The following is a 14,779-nucleotide window of genomic DNA, read 5'->3' as shown; positions in this document are numbered from 1 at the left end:
TGCTTTGTCTCCTCCCTGTTTTTATATTATTTGTGTTTCTCTTCCCTTATGTTCATCTGTTTTGTCTCCTAAAGTCCTCAGATGAGTGAAGTCATATGATTTTTGTCTTTCTCTGACTGACTAATTTCACTTGGCATAATACCCTCCAGTTCCATTCCATCCATGTAGTTGCAAATGGCAAGATTTCATTCTTTTTGATTGCCGAGTAATACTCCAGTGTGTGTGTATATATATATATATATATATATATATATATATATACACACACACACGCATCTTCTTTATCCATTCATCCATCGATGGACATTTGGGCTCTTTCCATACTTTGGCTATTGTTGATAGTGCTGCCATAAACATGGGGGGGGCATGTGTCCCTTCGAAGCAGCACACCTGTATCCCATGGATAAATGCCTAGTAGTGCAATTGCTGGGTCCTGGGGTAGTTCTAGTTTTAGTTTTTTGAGGAACCTCCATACTGTTTTCCAGAGTGGCTGCACCAGCTTGCATTCCCATCAGTAAGTATTTTGTAAGATGAATGAAAAATTGAAGAACTGGAATCATTCAGCAACCTGACCAGTGCCACAAGATCCCAATCTCCCCATCACATACATTCTCTTTGGCCCCTCTGGCACTCTCTGATTCACATCTATACAATTTTGAACTGCATGATCATGGAAAAGTAGAACTCAAGACAAGAGAAAGTTTAGAGGTCTCTTGCGGGTCCACCGCCGTATTCTCCTTTTCCCCACACCCAAGAGCCACATTCCCAGCTTAGTATGCCCATCGTGCCCTCTGCAAAGGTGGCGTCCTGCCCCACTCTGCCTTTGACCCACCTAAGGATTCCACACATATTCCTTCTCCTGTGCAATCCCACTCAACAAGCACTTATTAAACACCATCTGTACAAGTTATACCATGCCAGGCTCTAAGGAGAAGAGCAGAAATTATAAGATATGGCCCCTGATCTCAAGAACTAAGATTATAGTTAGGGAAATTCTGCATTGTTCTTTATTTATTCTACAAGCATTTATTTAGCATATGTGCTAAGTACTGTTCTAAGTGCTGTGGATTCAATGTTAACCAAAGCAAATAACTTCACTGCTCTTATGATGCTGACGTTCTAGAGGAGGAAGACAAAAAAATAATCATACAAACAAATACACGATACAAATTCAGATAAATGCTATTAAAATGAAATCAGGTCATAGAAAAACTATTTTATTTGAGATCTTTTAAAAAAATTTTTAATGTTTATTATTTTTAAGAGAGACAGAGACAAAAAGCAAGCAGGGAAGTGGCAGAGAGAGAGGGAAACAGAATTGGAAGCCGGTTCCAGGCTCTGAGCTGTCAGCACAGAGCCCGACGCCAGGCTCAAACTCACATACTTCGAGATCATGACCTGAGCTGAAGTTGGCCGCTTGACCAACTGAGCCACCCAGGCACCCCTTTTTGAGATCTTAATGGCAAGACTTGAGAACAGAGTTCTAACCAGAGGGAAGAGCAAGTTCAAAGTCACCCAGGTGGGAACACAAACTTGAAGTGTTCAGTAATACTGGCTGCCCGTTCACACCGTGCCCTTCACATCTTCCCTTTGGGAGCAGATATGGGGTTGGGTGTAAGACAATCTGCCTTAGGGGAGCTACAGCATCCTATGTGGGCACTGAATTTCACTAGATTTGTTTAATTACTTTGGAGGAGGTAAAGCCCATGTCTTCTCCTGCAGAGCTATTTTCGTATTGAGCAGTGAAAGACCGGTAAGATCGAAAGACAAGCACTCAGGAGCCACCGAAGTTGCTTCAGCAGGTGTCTTTGAGAGACGATAGTAAGGCCGCCGCTGCAGCATAGAAAGAATCTGGGGTGACCGTTAGGAGCAAGTGGTAATTTCCTCCATGCAGGTGATGCTTCTGCAAAAGGGAGCAGCCCCTTCCTTGATCTACTCAGGATGGAAGGCATTTTCCAAAATCCATCTGGGACAACATGATATTCGGTGTGGCTCCCAGTTTCTATGAAGCAAGAAGCATCTCAAACTACATGGATGAGCAAGAAACGGGAAGAACTGGTGCTTAATACAAACCCACAGAGGGAGCTAGTTCACATCAAGGTGGGGATCTGATCTGTTCACTAAAGACAAATGTACCAGGTGAGCACAAGGAGGTTGCATTTTGATGTGTATTTGTTTGAGCCATTTTTCAGAATTTATCTCACATCAGAGACTCTTTGTGCAAACTTGTAATCATCCTGGATGTAGGATTTTTATTGAACGGTATCAAATAACATATAATGTACATCACTGGATATGGATAAGTTATGTGATGTCTCTGGAAGGGGGTATCATTAGTAAGACTTACATTGATAATATAATCATAACCAATCTCTCTAAGGATTAAATTTGTCCTTCCAGCAAAGGCCCAATGAATTGGAAAGGAAGGAAGGAAGGAAGGAAGGAAGGAAAAAAGGAAGAAGGAAGGAAGGAAGGGAAGGAGGAAGGAAGGAAAGAAGGAAGGAAGGAAGGAAGGAAGAAAGAAGGAAGGAAGGAAGGAAGGAAGGAAGGAAGGAGAAAGGAAGGAGGAAGGAAGGAAGGAAGGAAGGAAGGAAGAAGGAAAGAAGGAAGGAAGGAAGGAAGGAGGAAGGAAGGAGGAAGGTAGGTGGTATGTACAGCTCACGCTAACAAACTTAAGTATCGCTTTAATCCTGTGTAATTTATTGTCATGGAAGCTAATAGACTGGTGGGGAGGGGGGTTGTACCCTGTATTTGTGAAGCCGACCACGGTGTTGTGATTTTTAGATCAGACACAGGGAGGCAGCAGTGAGCCAATGAGGAGCAGAAACAATGGGAACAGCTTTGAGCCAGAAAGTTTGACTCTAGACCAGGAGAAGCCAGCTAGCTGTTTAAAATCATTGAAACCAAACAGAAACACATTATTCTAAAAACTTTAAAATCAAACATTAGCAGAATTTACCGTTCTAGCATATGTTTTCTGCTCCCTGTTAGCGCTTAATTTCATTCACTTCCCAAATGTTTTGCTTTGCTTACTCACAATTTTCTTTTTTTTTTTTAAGATTTTTTATTTTTCAGTAATCCCTGCACCCAACGTGGGGCTCGAACTTACAACCCCGAGATCAAAAGTTGCATTCTGTACAGAGACAGCCAGGCACCCCGACAATATTATTTTTTTTTTTTTTTTAAGCTTAACTAATAAAAATTTATTGAGAATTCCTGGGATGGTGGTTATTGCCTCTCAACCTGGAGGGAGGAACCAACACTGTAGGAAATCACGCAGAAATATTATTTTTTAATCCATTTAGGAGTATGAGCATTTTAAAGCTGACAAGCATCTTCCTGACTGGTCCAAGTTGAAGCCCCAGGAGTGGATCAAGATATTCCTACCCCAGGAGGGCACAGAAGGCAAGCCCGGAGCGGTGCAGAAGGTAACAAGGACCGCCTTAGTGGAGAACCCACGGTGGACTGGAGCTGACAACATCGTTAGAGCAAATTGGTTTCCAAGGGCTCCTTTTTAAATGAGGGAACGCAGCCGCACTACCTCTGCCTCCCCAAAGAGGATTCATCTCATCCCTGCCTGTCTGAAACCTGGATGCTGCAGACTGGGGATTTCGTAAACAAAGGTACCACAGCCACCCACCTTTACCCCCCAAGCCAGGGTGCAAGTGAGAGAGGCCTGGAAGCAAGGGGGGGGGGGGGGAGGGTGTTTACTGAGGGCAGGCTGGTCCACAATAAAAGGCAGGTTGGTCCCTTGGGGAGTTGGGGAATGACACCCCGGAAGGGAGGGTCTGGGCTCCCTCTCCATGTGGCCCCAGAACTGCCCGCATGGAGCACCCAGCACGGTCCCCTCGGTGAGCCTCACCCCAGGCCTTTGTTAGGCCGGCAGGTTTAGACTCGCCAGCGCTGCCCTCCCCACCCCGTCTCCCCTTCCCTTCGCACAACTGTTGCTTCCGCTCGCCTGAGCGCGGCCCTCCGGGTGCTGAGCTTCCCTTCTTCCCACAGTGTCAAGTCGCTAGAGCGCTGGTAGTCGCATAGAGGGGGCTGGGGAAGGTCGCACCGGGGCTGAGGCCCCGCCTCTGCTCCCAGGCCCCAGCGCCCAGCCCTGCCCTGAAGCTGCGGGCCCTCTCTCAACCCACCTCGGACCCCCGTCCCCCGGGGGGCATTTCTAAATGGGACCGTCCCCGGCCGCCCGCCAGAAATGCTAGGCCCTCCTCCTGCTGAGTGGGGGCCATTTCTCCTGCGGGAGCCGCGAGGAAGAGCACAGGTTCGAGGCCAACCCCAAAGCCTGCTCTCCATTCTGCGCCTCTATACCCCAGGCCATCTCTGATAGAAAGGGTTCCTTTACATGTTATATTTTAAATCGTTTCTTTGTCCGCTGTTAAAAAAAAAAAAAAAGTGTGGTAACATGTCCATCCGGTTTGTCTCTCTGGACAAATCCAGGCGTGATTTCACTTTCTGATGTTTTGAGCATGCTTGCAAGTGTCAGCCTCCCTGGGGGTGCGAATCTGCACAGAGGCAGAGGGTGCCTCTGGGGAATAGGAAGTTTGGGGTTTGGGGTTTTTTTGTTTTTTTGTTTGTTTTGGTTTTGGGGGCTTTGGGGATTTTTTTTGTTTTTTTGTTTTTTACTTTCTCCCCTTCTGCACTGTTTCATCTTTTCCCAAGACATGAATTATTTTGTACTGTTTGAAAAGGAAAGAATGGGGACAGCTCTAACTAAAGTCAGGGCCATCGCCATGTTGGACGTGCCCTCAGCCAGGGCCCCACACAGCAGGTTTTTCTCTTCCATTCTTAAAAATATGCTTAAATTCTTGCTCCTACTGTTGTAGTCTCCTTTGCTAAAAGAGTATTAAGCGCATATCCTGTCCTTGGATGCCTGTTTCCTGAGGGTTTCCTTGTCAGTGGCTGGTGGTGGAGAGTCCTGCCCACTCCCCGCCCCCCCCCCCCACCACACCTCCCAGACCCTATGTTACATTTTTCTCTTTTTCAGAAGCTTCATGCTATCGAGCCCCAGAACTGGCCAGGAAGGGATTCACTGCAGACAGGACCATGCAGAAAAACAGTACAATAAGTCCATGTTGTATATAATACTTTGAAAAGCAAATTGTCAGGAGAGTAGGAGAGAACTGGCTTCTCTTTATTTAACACTTTGTCCTTTGATTTGAATTCTCTCTTTAATCCATTCAGCCTCTACACACTTGCTGAACACCCACCCGCCCTGTGCCTGGCTCTCGCAGTTCCTGGGTTACAAACGGAGGGAGCCACCTCCCACACCTAGAGAGCCACACATTCTCCTGTGGGATGCAGCTAAGTGATGGCTGGGTAGGGGCCATGGAGCCCAGAACCCTGCCTGCCCCCCCCCCCCAGGCCCCCAGCCCATGTTCCAGAAGGTTCTCAGGAGGAGGAGGTGCCTGAGCTGAGTCCTAAAGGACCAGTTGGCCAAGCAGAAAACATGAGAGAGGTCATTCCCCACAAGGGAAACGTGAAATAATACCAGGGTCCCTCTCTTTCTCTGCTTCTCTATATGCTATGGCCCCATTCTGAACACTTCAAACGTGTCATCTCACTTCGTTCTCAGAACTCTGTGAGGCAAGCACTCTTACGGCTCCATATTAAAGCTGAGGTCCCTGAGGCCCAAAGGATGGAGTGATTCTTCAAGGTCACGTCCTTCGTGAGCGGTGCAGCCAGCATTTGAACTGAGGTATTCTGGCTCCAGAGCCCTTGCTCTGACCCTCAATTATCTTCCAGTTTGGCTAACTCTAGAAGTGAGAGCTGGCTGGAACAGAGTTGCAGGAGCGGGGTGGAAAGGTGGGCAGAAGCCATGGGAGGCTAAGGAGCCCAAATTGTATAGTGAAGACGGGAGAGGATTGGAAACAACAGGGTGTCATTATCTGATTTGGGTTTTAGAGAGATTTGTGCTTCCAGAAGGATTGGTGAGGCAAAGCCAGGGTAGCAGGGAGGTGGCCGTGAGCAATCAAATGGACCAATGAGATGGTCAAGCTGGGTGGAGAAGATAGACGAGTCTGAGCTCTACTGAGGAGACAAAGCCTGATACTCGGCACCCAGTTTAGGTGACAGGATGGAGGGGGGCTCTTCTCAGGCATGCTGGGAACACTGCAATAACAAGATTGGGCTTTGAAGAAAGGGGAGGAGCCAATCAAGCACCTGTGGAGATTCCATGTGGAAGGAAGGACCCTAATTAGGTCAGTGGCAGGAGCAATGGAAGTAGGAAAGTTCCTCAGATCATTTTTTTAAATTTTTTATTATTTATTTTATTATTGAGAGAGAGAGACAGAGCATGAGTGGGGGCGGGGGTGGGGGGTGGTGCAGAGAGAGAGGGAGACACAGAATCTGAAGCAGGCTCCAGACTATCAGCACAGAGCTGGATACAGGGCTGAAACTCACAAACCATGAGATCATGACCTGAGCCAAAGTCAGATGCTTAACCAACTGAGCCACTCAGGTGCCCCTCTGAGATCATTTTAAAGCAGGTCTTCTTAGTCTGGATAGAACTCAAGGGGTTTGTAAACCTGTATGGGAGAAACACTATATCTTTATTTTTACTTTTCTCTTACTAAAATTTATCATATTCTTTGATGATTAATATAAGAAAATTACATTAGCAGTATGTATGGCTTTGTCATCAAAAGAAATCACAGATTTTTCACATCGCATTTCTCCAAGAATCCCCGAGTATCATTTGTGGTCCTCATTACTTTAAAATGATGGTAATTAGGGGTGCCTGGGTGGCTCAGTTGGTTTAGTGTCCGACTTCAGCTCAGGTCATGATCTCATGGCCCATGAGTTTGAGCCCTGCATCAGGCTCTGTGCTGACAGCTCAGAGCCTGGAGCCTGCTTCGGATTCTGTGTCTCCCTCTCTCCCTGCCCCCTCACCCCCCCCCCCCCATGCCACCCATGCTTCTGTCTCTCTCTCAAAAAAGTAAATAAACATTAAAAAAATAAAATGATGGTAATTACACCTGACATTGGATCCAAGTATTTAATACTGTTAGTGTATTATTACATGTATTACCATATCAAAACTTTTTATAATTTCAGAAGCCGTATTTCAAAAAGTTATTTCCTTTTTGATCCTTTGATTTTGTTTTATTCTCTAAAAAGCATTATTCTAGAAGCAATCCAAAGTCTTCACCATACTGCTGAGAGGTCTAGTGATTCAATAAAAAAAAGAACATCTGGCTTAAAGATAAAATAAATAATGCTTGTTAATGATTGGAGATGGGGAGTGGGGGGGGGGAGGAGGAAAAGAAGGAGGCTCTAAGAACACCTGGGTGATTGATGGTGACACCTTTCACCATGGACAACACGGAGGGAGGAGAGGTTTGGAGAGGAGGAGGAGGAGGAAGAGGAGGAGGAGGGTCTTCATTTAGGAAGATGTTGCATGTGAGAAGCAGATGGATCTTTCCAGCAGAAAGTTGGAAATGTGGCTACAAAGTTCAGGAGCAACCATGGGAATAGAAATCTCGCTGCAGAGTCAAGAGCAGAGACTTGTTACCGAATGAACAGGCATATCCAGGAATAGCATGGAGATGGGGACACAAGTGGTCTGAGCCGGAGCCTGGGGGACACTGGTAGGTACTTAAGGGAACCCGGGGAGGAGAGGGGGCCGCCAAAGAGACCAAGATCAAGTGGAGTGGTCAGAGGGGAAGGAGGTGAACCAGAAGGACTGGCCCTGGGGAGGGGCGGGGGGCACGACAGAGAGGATGCAGGGCAGAGTGGTGTCGACATTTGCAGAGGCACTGGAGAGGCCCCATAGGAGGCGAACCAATCAGAGGCCAGAGTCTGGCAGTGGTGACTCCAGGGGACAGTTCCCTAAACCTGCAAGAAACCAGATCTCAATGTAGTGAGGAATGAGGAAGCCAAGGCCATATATATCAGCTTCTCTTTCAAAACACTGAAAGAGAGTGAAGAGAGAGGGAAGGAGTCAGGAAACTTCTAAAACAGAGGTGGGCAGGAAGTGGGTGGCCAGAATCAACGACACTTGTGAGCACGCTTGTGGTGTGACAGGGAAGAGCCAGTGGAGAGCAAGGACATGGCCATCCAAGGGTGGGGACATCAGTGGAGGTAAAGAGCTACCGGAAGAGGTGGGTGAGTAGGGTAGGAGGCCAGGGGCCATCAGGCTGTAAGCGGAGGGAATGAGTAGGGCCATGTGTTCCTCTTGTAGGACAGAAGACATGAAGTATAACAGAACGTACAGCAGTCTGGATGAGGTGGGAAAAAAAGCCAAGGCATTCCCTCCTTCCTCTTTCCTCCTGGTAGAAGTGGATCAGGGCTTATGGGCCTGAAATACATGTAGTTTGGGAGGAGGGCCTATTTAATAAAAAGAACACAAAATTTATAAAACCAAAATTAGGGACAAAGTGGATATTATTTAGAATGAGAAAAGAAGTCACACACATTATAAATTTTTAAACCCAGATACATGCCACAAATACTATAAAATTCAGAAAATAGTATGATCTATATTCATTGACCGGCATGCCTCTGTAATATTATATTTGGCTATATATATATATTATAATATTGTATTTTGCTATATATATAATATTTGGCTATATATATATAATATTTGGCTATAAACTCTGATCGATCTCTGAAATGAAAATAATTTTGTAATATTTTCTAAAGGGAGAGTAGAGGAAGAACTCAGCATTTCTTCTGATGTGGTTCGTGGCTATTTGTTTTTTTAACGTTGATGGATGGGATGCGTAAAGCTTGCGACTTTACACACAGACCACTTGCTGTTTGTAGTTCTGCCGAGGGCTTCTGTTCTGCAAATGCAGGAATTACACTTCTCTCTGATGTGATTCCAATTAAAAAAAGAAAAGAAAGTGTAATGTATGTCTTAGCTTGGGCTGCTAGAACAAAATACCATAGACTGGGTGCCTTAAACAACAGACATTTTACATTTTATGTCTCACAGTTTTAGAGCCGGGAAACCTGAAGTCAGGTGCCGGTATGGTCGGGCTCTAGTGAGAGCCCTCGTCCTGTCTTTCAGATGGCCACCTTCTCTCTCTGTGCTCACATGGCAAAGAGAAAAAGAGCAAGTTCTCTGGTCTCTTCTTTTTTTTTTTTTTTTTTTTAACATTTATTCATTTTTGAGAGACAGAGAGACAGAGCATGAGGGGGGGAAGGGGCAGAGAGAGAAGCAGACAGAATCCGAAGCAGGCTCCAGGCTCTGAGCTGTCAGCACAGAGCCCGACGTGGGGCTCGAACTCACAAATCGCGAGATCATGACCTGAGCCGAAGTCGGACGCTCAACCGACTGAGCCACGCAGGCGCCCCTCTGGTCTCTTCTTTTAAGGCCACTAACTCCATCGTAAGGACCCCATCCTCACGACCTCATCTAACCTGGATTACCTCCCCCAAGTCCCATCTCCAGTTACTATCACAGTGGGTGTTAGGGCTTCAGTGTATAAGTGGTGGGGGCACCAACATTCAGTCCATCAAAATGCGCTGGTAATTATTAATGTTGCCTTATCTAGTGTGTGCCTGACAGGAAAGGACTTCTGTTTTGACTGTGTCCTGAGCAGCGGATTCTCTACTTACGGTTTTATATATCAGAGGATTACACCAACTTCCACAGACCAACTTCTGGCTCTATACATTTTGCACCCTGTTTCCCCCTCTCCCCCCCCCCCCCCCACCTCCTTTGTCAGCCTGCACGGGACACATTCCCTCTACCATGTCCTGCCTCGCACCTATGGCACAGTGGGTGGAAGGAAGCCTGGGAGCTGCCTCCACACCAGGACGATAAGCTCTCACTGAAACTGATGTAGAAGTGACCAAAACACATAGATGTTTCCCCACTAAACTCAGACCAAATGTGTCTCCCACCTAACTTCCTCTTAGCTGAATCCCCAAGTGCCCACAGCCCCCTCGATGCTACCTAACACAGCGGCATCTTAAACAGTGCAATTAAGATGTCTTACTTTCAAAATATATGTATCTTACTTTTGCAAGCACATTGCTGAGGCCTCTCCCAGGGCCCCAGAAGCGAGTGACTTCTGCAAGCAAGGAGCTTTCCCTTCAGGGTGATTCTGTCCCCTGCCTAGAGGGCACAGGCCATGAAGGTGAGGGGTTGTAGCAATGGTTGAGACAGCTACAAAGTTGACGATCGTGTAGTGCCTACCAGGGGAAATGTTACTTGTGTCTTCAGTCATTTAATCCTCTTAACGACCCTAAGATGTTGGTACTAAGAAAATCTTCATTTTTACAGATAGGGAAACTGAGTCATAGAGAGGCTAGGCCACTTGCCCGGGGTCACGCAGGTAGTTAGCGCGGGACGGGGGATTGGAACCCAGGCAGTCTGGCTCACCCTCGCACCTAGTACAGGAAGTAGTCTCTCCACAGCGTAGCCCACAGTTTCCACTGCCTCCCCAGGACGCTGCCGTCCCACCTGTAACTTTCTGACAGTATATATTTTACTTATTTGTCTATTTTCTGTCCCTTGCTACTAAAATACAGACTCTCTGAGAGCAAAGCTGTTTATTTGGCTCACCGCTGTATCCCTGTACCTGGAGCAGAGCTCAGCATGCAATAGCTATGTAGTAAATATCTTCTGTTTATCTTAAATTCTTTAATATTCTTCTAAACTCTTTAATAAATAATCTATTGGAAAACTGCAAAAGAAAGTGAAAATAAGAGGAAATACACACCCCCAAAATGGGGAAAGTTTGGCCCATATGAAATCCAGGGGAGAAAATGAACTTTATTATATATTTTGAGTATATATTATTATATGTATTATATATATGTATATGTATACACATATGTATGTATACACATATATCTATTATATATATATATATATATATATAATACATACATATTATTATATGTATTATTATATGTATTATTCAATACAGCTCTGTTCTAAGTATCTGTGGTTTGTGTTATCCAGGTCAGTTTGATTTTACAGGGAACCATATAATTGGTCTTGAATTTTAGATGGTCTTGAATGCCTAGTTGAGGTTTGAAATTCAGAATGTGTATTAGCGTGGTATGTGATTTTCTCCGGCAATACTCATGGGCCGAAGAAAACAGATGAATGGATCCAAAGTTGAGGATTTGTTGACTGGCTGTGCCATTAAGTCAAAGGAGTAAGGAGATTGTGTCAGATGAGGAGAATGTCCTTAAGACCAAGAGGGCTGGGGGCCATTTTCTGGGGAGAGTGAAGGCCAGACACCTTGGTAAGACTGAAGATGGGTGGGATGGGGGTGTAAGAGAGGAAGGATATAGGGTTGAGGTCAGTGGAATTTCAAAGTTCAAGATGTCAGAAGTGAAGAAGTTCTAGGTGATGACAAGGTCTTGTAACAAGAGAGGGGATCTTGATGACAAGTGAACAGAGCTCTCAGATGAGTCATAGGATATGAGAAAATTTGATATTATGTGCATTAGGCACTAATGTATACATTTATCAGCGTGAGCCATGATTTATAAACTGTAAAGCCAGCTTTAAATATCACATGGTATTTTTGTGCTAGATATGTAATGTCATTTATTATGTTCTCAGAGTTCTAACTGCAAAATATTGAAATATCACACGATATTTAAATATCACCATCTCCAAGAGTCCATGTTTGATTTAATAGACTTTATTTATAATAATACTAAAACCATGATCCTCCCCAAATTAACAAACTAGGACACTGACACCATCTCAATTCAGTAGGCTCATAAAGTTGGGGCTGTTTTGTTTGTCGAATGTTTGATTCTGTTCATTTGCAGATAAACACACACCAAGGAAATGTTACTTCATAGCTCCAGATTAAAGTCCCTTTTAAGATGATCCTGAAGAATCCATATTTTATTCAGTGCTACACACATCATAAAAGAGCTGTAGTCTCCAGAAATTCACTCTCTGAGGCTCCAAGACCCTCAGTAAATGCATAAAAATAATGCTAAACAATGGTAGGGTGGAATGAAAGCACTTATATCTCCCAGACACCCTGTCCATGAAGTGCTCCAATTACAAACATAACCAGCTGATTTTCAGAGAAAACAAAAAACGTTACGAGGTATTCTGCAGTGGCTTTCAAAAAAGATAATAGAAGCTTGAAATTGGATGTAATGTCCAGCGAGGAGTAAGATTTCAACTTCTTTCACTGTCAGGTGCAGCTGGGGATAGGCAAAGAAATGTTTTGTTTGGTTTTTCAGATTTGTTTTTCATCCAGTACTTAGCCTGAACCATTAAAAAATAGATACCAGAAATCCCAGATCAACTGTAGCCAGCAAGGAAGCGGATTTTACTTTAAGGATATTCATAATAAAAGAACCAATCTGTGTGTTAATTAAATTCACCTGAAATGATAAAGTCTTGCAGAAATCTTTCAAGGTGAAGCCTTTCTCAAAGGCTTTCTACCTTGCACACTTTCCAACAAGGGAGTAACTAAACAATTTCTCCTCTTCCTGCTTTGCAGGGAAGACTACCCCTGGGCAGTGTAGAAGTTAGAAGTGAAGGAATCCAGGCACCAGATCTTACATGTGAAGTAATTTTTAGATATTTTATGGAGCTAGGGAAACAATTTTGCCCTTTCCATTTTTTCCCGACTGAGTTTCCCATATCTCCAAGACAGATGGAACACATGTAACAAAACCAACCAAATGCAGAGAATGCAATCTGGGGTATTAAAAATAAAATCTTTTCCAAATCTTCACAGGCTCCTTTAAAAACACTTCTACTCGAGTGTTAAAGCAGCTAACAGAGGTGTCTAAAAATGGAAAGAAGAAGAGGTGCCCCAAGGGTTCTTTTTTCAAAACCAGTCAGCATTAATATTTACTTCTCAGAAAGGGCTGTCTATACAATCAGCAAATATGACCAAATTTAGTCATATGGGGATTGAAGGTGATTATAGCCCAGAGAGCTTTCCTTTCAGAATCCTTAAATATAAAAATGCTGAATCTAATCCCGAAATAAGGCAAAGAGGCAAATGTAATTAATACCCAGACAGGGATAATGTTAATATTTCAACGGACTCCAAATAAACATACAGTGCCATTATATTATTCAGAGAAATTAGTAAAGAACATATGGCTAGCTGGATTTTGACATTGTATCGCTTGCCCTTACTAACTATAAGCTCTTTATTATGGAAACATTGTAGCTTGTATTTTATAGTTTCATAGTATTTAAATTTTATATTTTCATGATATTTAAATGTAGGAACCTATCAGTCCTGGCTCCTGGGTTTTTAATTTCCTACGTAAAACTAATTTATCCTGAACTGTATGTAATTTCAGATTTTCTAGGAGTAGATTAACCTCACAAAATTGTGTTCAAATATCACTATTTCATTGCCATCATCCAAAGAATACATCAATATTCAATTAAATGTAAATAAAATTAATTTTTTCTCCTTCTTTTTTCCACTGGGGCATATAAGTAAATTGTTTGAAATGTATTACTGATGGAAATTAAATGTAAATTACTTATTTCTTAGTTTGCATAGCCTCTGTGCACTGGGAACTTATCTGGGCACTGGGGATATAGCCACAACCGAGGTGAAGAAGGCCCAGTCAGGCTAAAAGGGGATTCTAGCAAGAGCCCTGTAAATAAGCAAATGGATGAACAAGGCCATTTCACATAGCAGTGAGTGCTGTGAAGGAAGGAAGTCTGCTAATGGTGTAGAGGGTGCCCAGAGAGGGTGAGGGGCAGGGAACAGGGTGGTCGAGAATTTGGAGACAGTGATGTTTGGATCACTGGAGGGGAAGGAGTCAGCTATGCGGACAGTTGGGGGCGGAAAATGCAGGAAGGAGTTGGGTGTGTTCATATAACAGAAGTGTGGCCAGGGGGGCTGGACTGGGGGGAGGATGGGGGGGAGGGTGGCAGCGGAGAGTGGTGAGAGATGAGAGCCAGGTGTTAGGCAGAGACAGCTTTCATAGTAAAGGTTTGGAGTTTATTCTAAGAGTGAGAAGCAGCCATAGGCACTGCCTGCCTTCTTTTAAAGATCTTTTAAAGATCACTCTGTCTCCTGCGAGGCAGGCTGATGGGACAGGGGCAAGAATGGAGGCAGGGAGACCAGCCGGACTGATGCAGAAGTCTAGGAGAGTCACAGCGGTGGCCCCAAGTAGGGCGCTGGCAGTGGCCATAATGGGGATGGTGACACGTGTTCAAATTCGAAACAGATTTTAGAGATACCAACCTAAAGGACTTGCTGTTAGTTAACTGCATTTTCCCAAACTAAGTTCTCCCTCTTGAGCTACATCTCCAAAGCTTTTCTGAAACAATTTTAGGGCCAAGCTCCTGGCCCCCAGCTCCTCACCCATATGCATATTCATGCATACCTTGCAGGCCTCGCGAAAATACATCTCAACCCTCTTAAATCAGCCAGTCCGAAAGGCTTATCTAGCCTTCCTTCCAATGAGCCAAGTTCACTTCAGCTGCTTTTCTGTCTGTAGATTCCCAGAAAATGACTCTCCAGACAGCCTTTCCTAGGCCCTTCCACCCCAGACGTCTAGAGAAATCCCCGAAAGGTCATTTCATATTTGTGCAGGACTTTTCCTGTGCCCCAGACTTCTGCCCCTGTGGGGCCTGTCCTACAAGCCACAGCAGCCGCTATAACATTACCAAGGCCCGGCTCAATGTTGGGGTCTTCACCGGGCCTCGCTTCCTTCACACAGGGTGCAACCCTAAGCATTGCCGTGTTACAGTTGGGAAAACCAGGACCTGGATGTGCTTTGCAGATTGTGAGATATCACCCAGCTGGGTTTTCAGTCAGGCGAAGCCCACCTGGACTTCTTAACCTCTTGTTTCTCCAAG

The sequence above is a fragment of the Panthera onca genome, chromosome B3, assembly GCF_046562875.1.
Source record: "Panthera onca isolate mPanOnc1 chromosome B3, mPanOnc1 haplotype 2, whole genome shotgun sequence".
Classification (NCBI taxonomy): domain Eukaryota; kingdom Metazoa; phylum Chordata; class Mammalia; order Carnivora; family Felidae; genus Panthera; species Panthera onca.
This window is presented reverse-complemented; position numbering follows the sequence as displayed.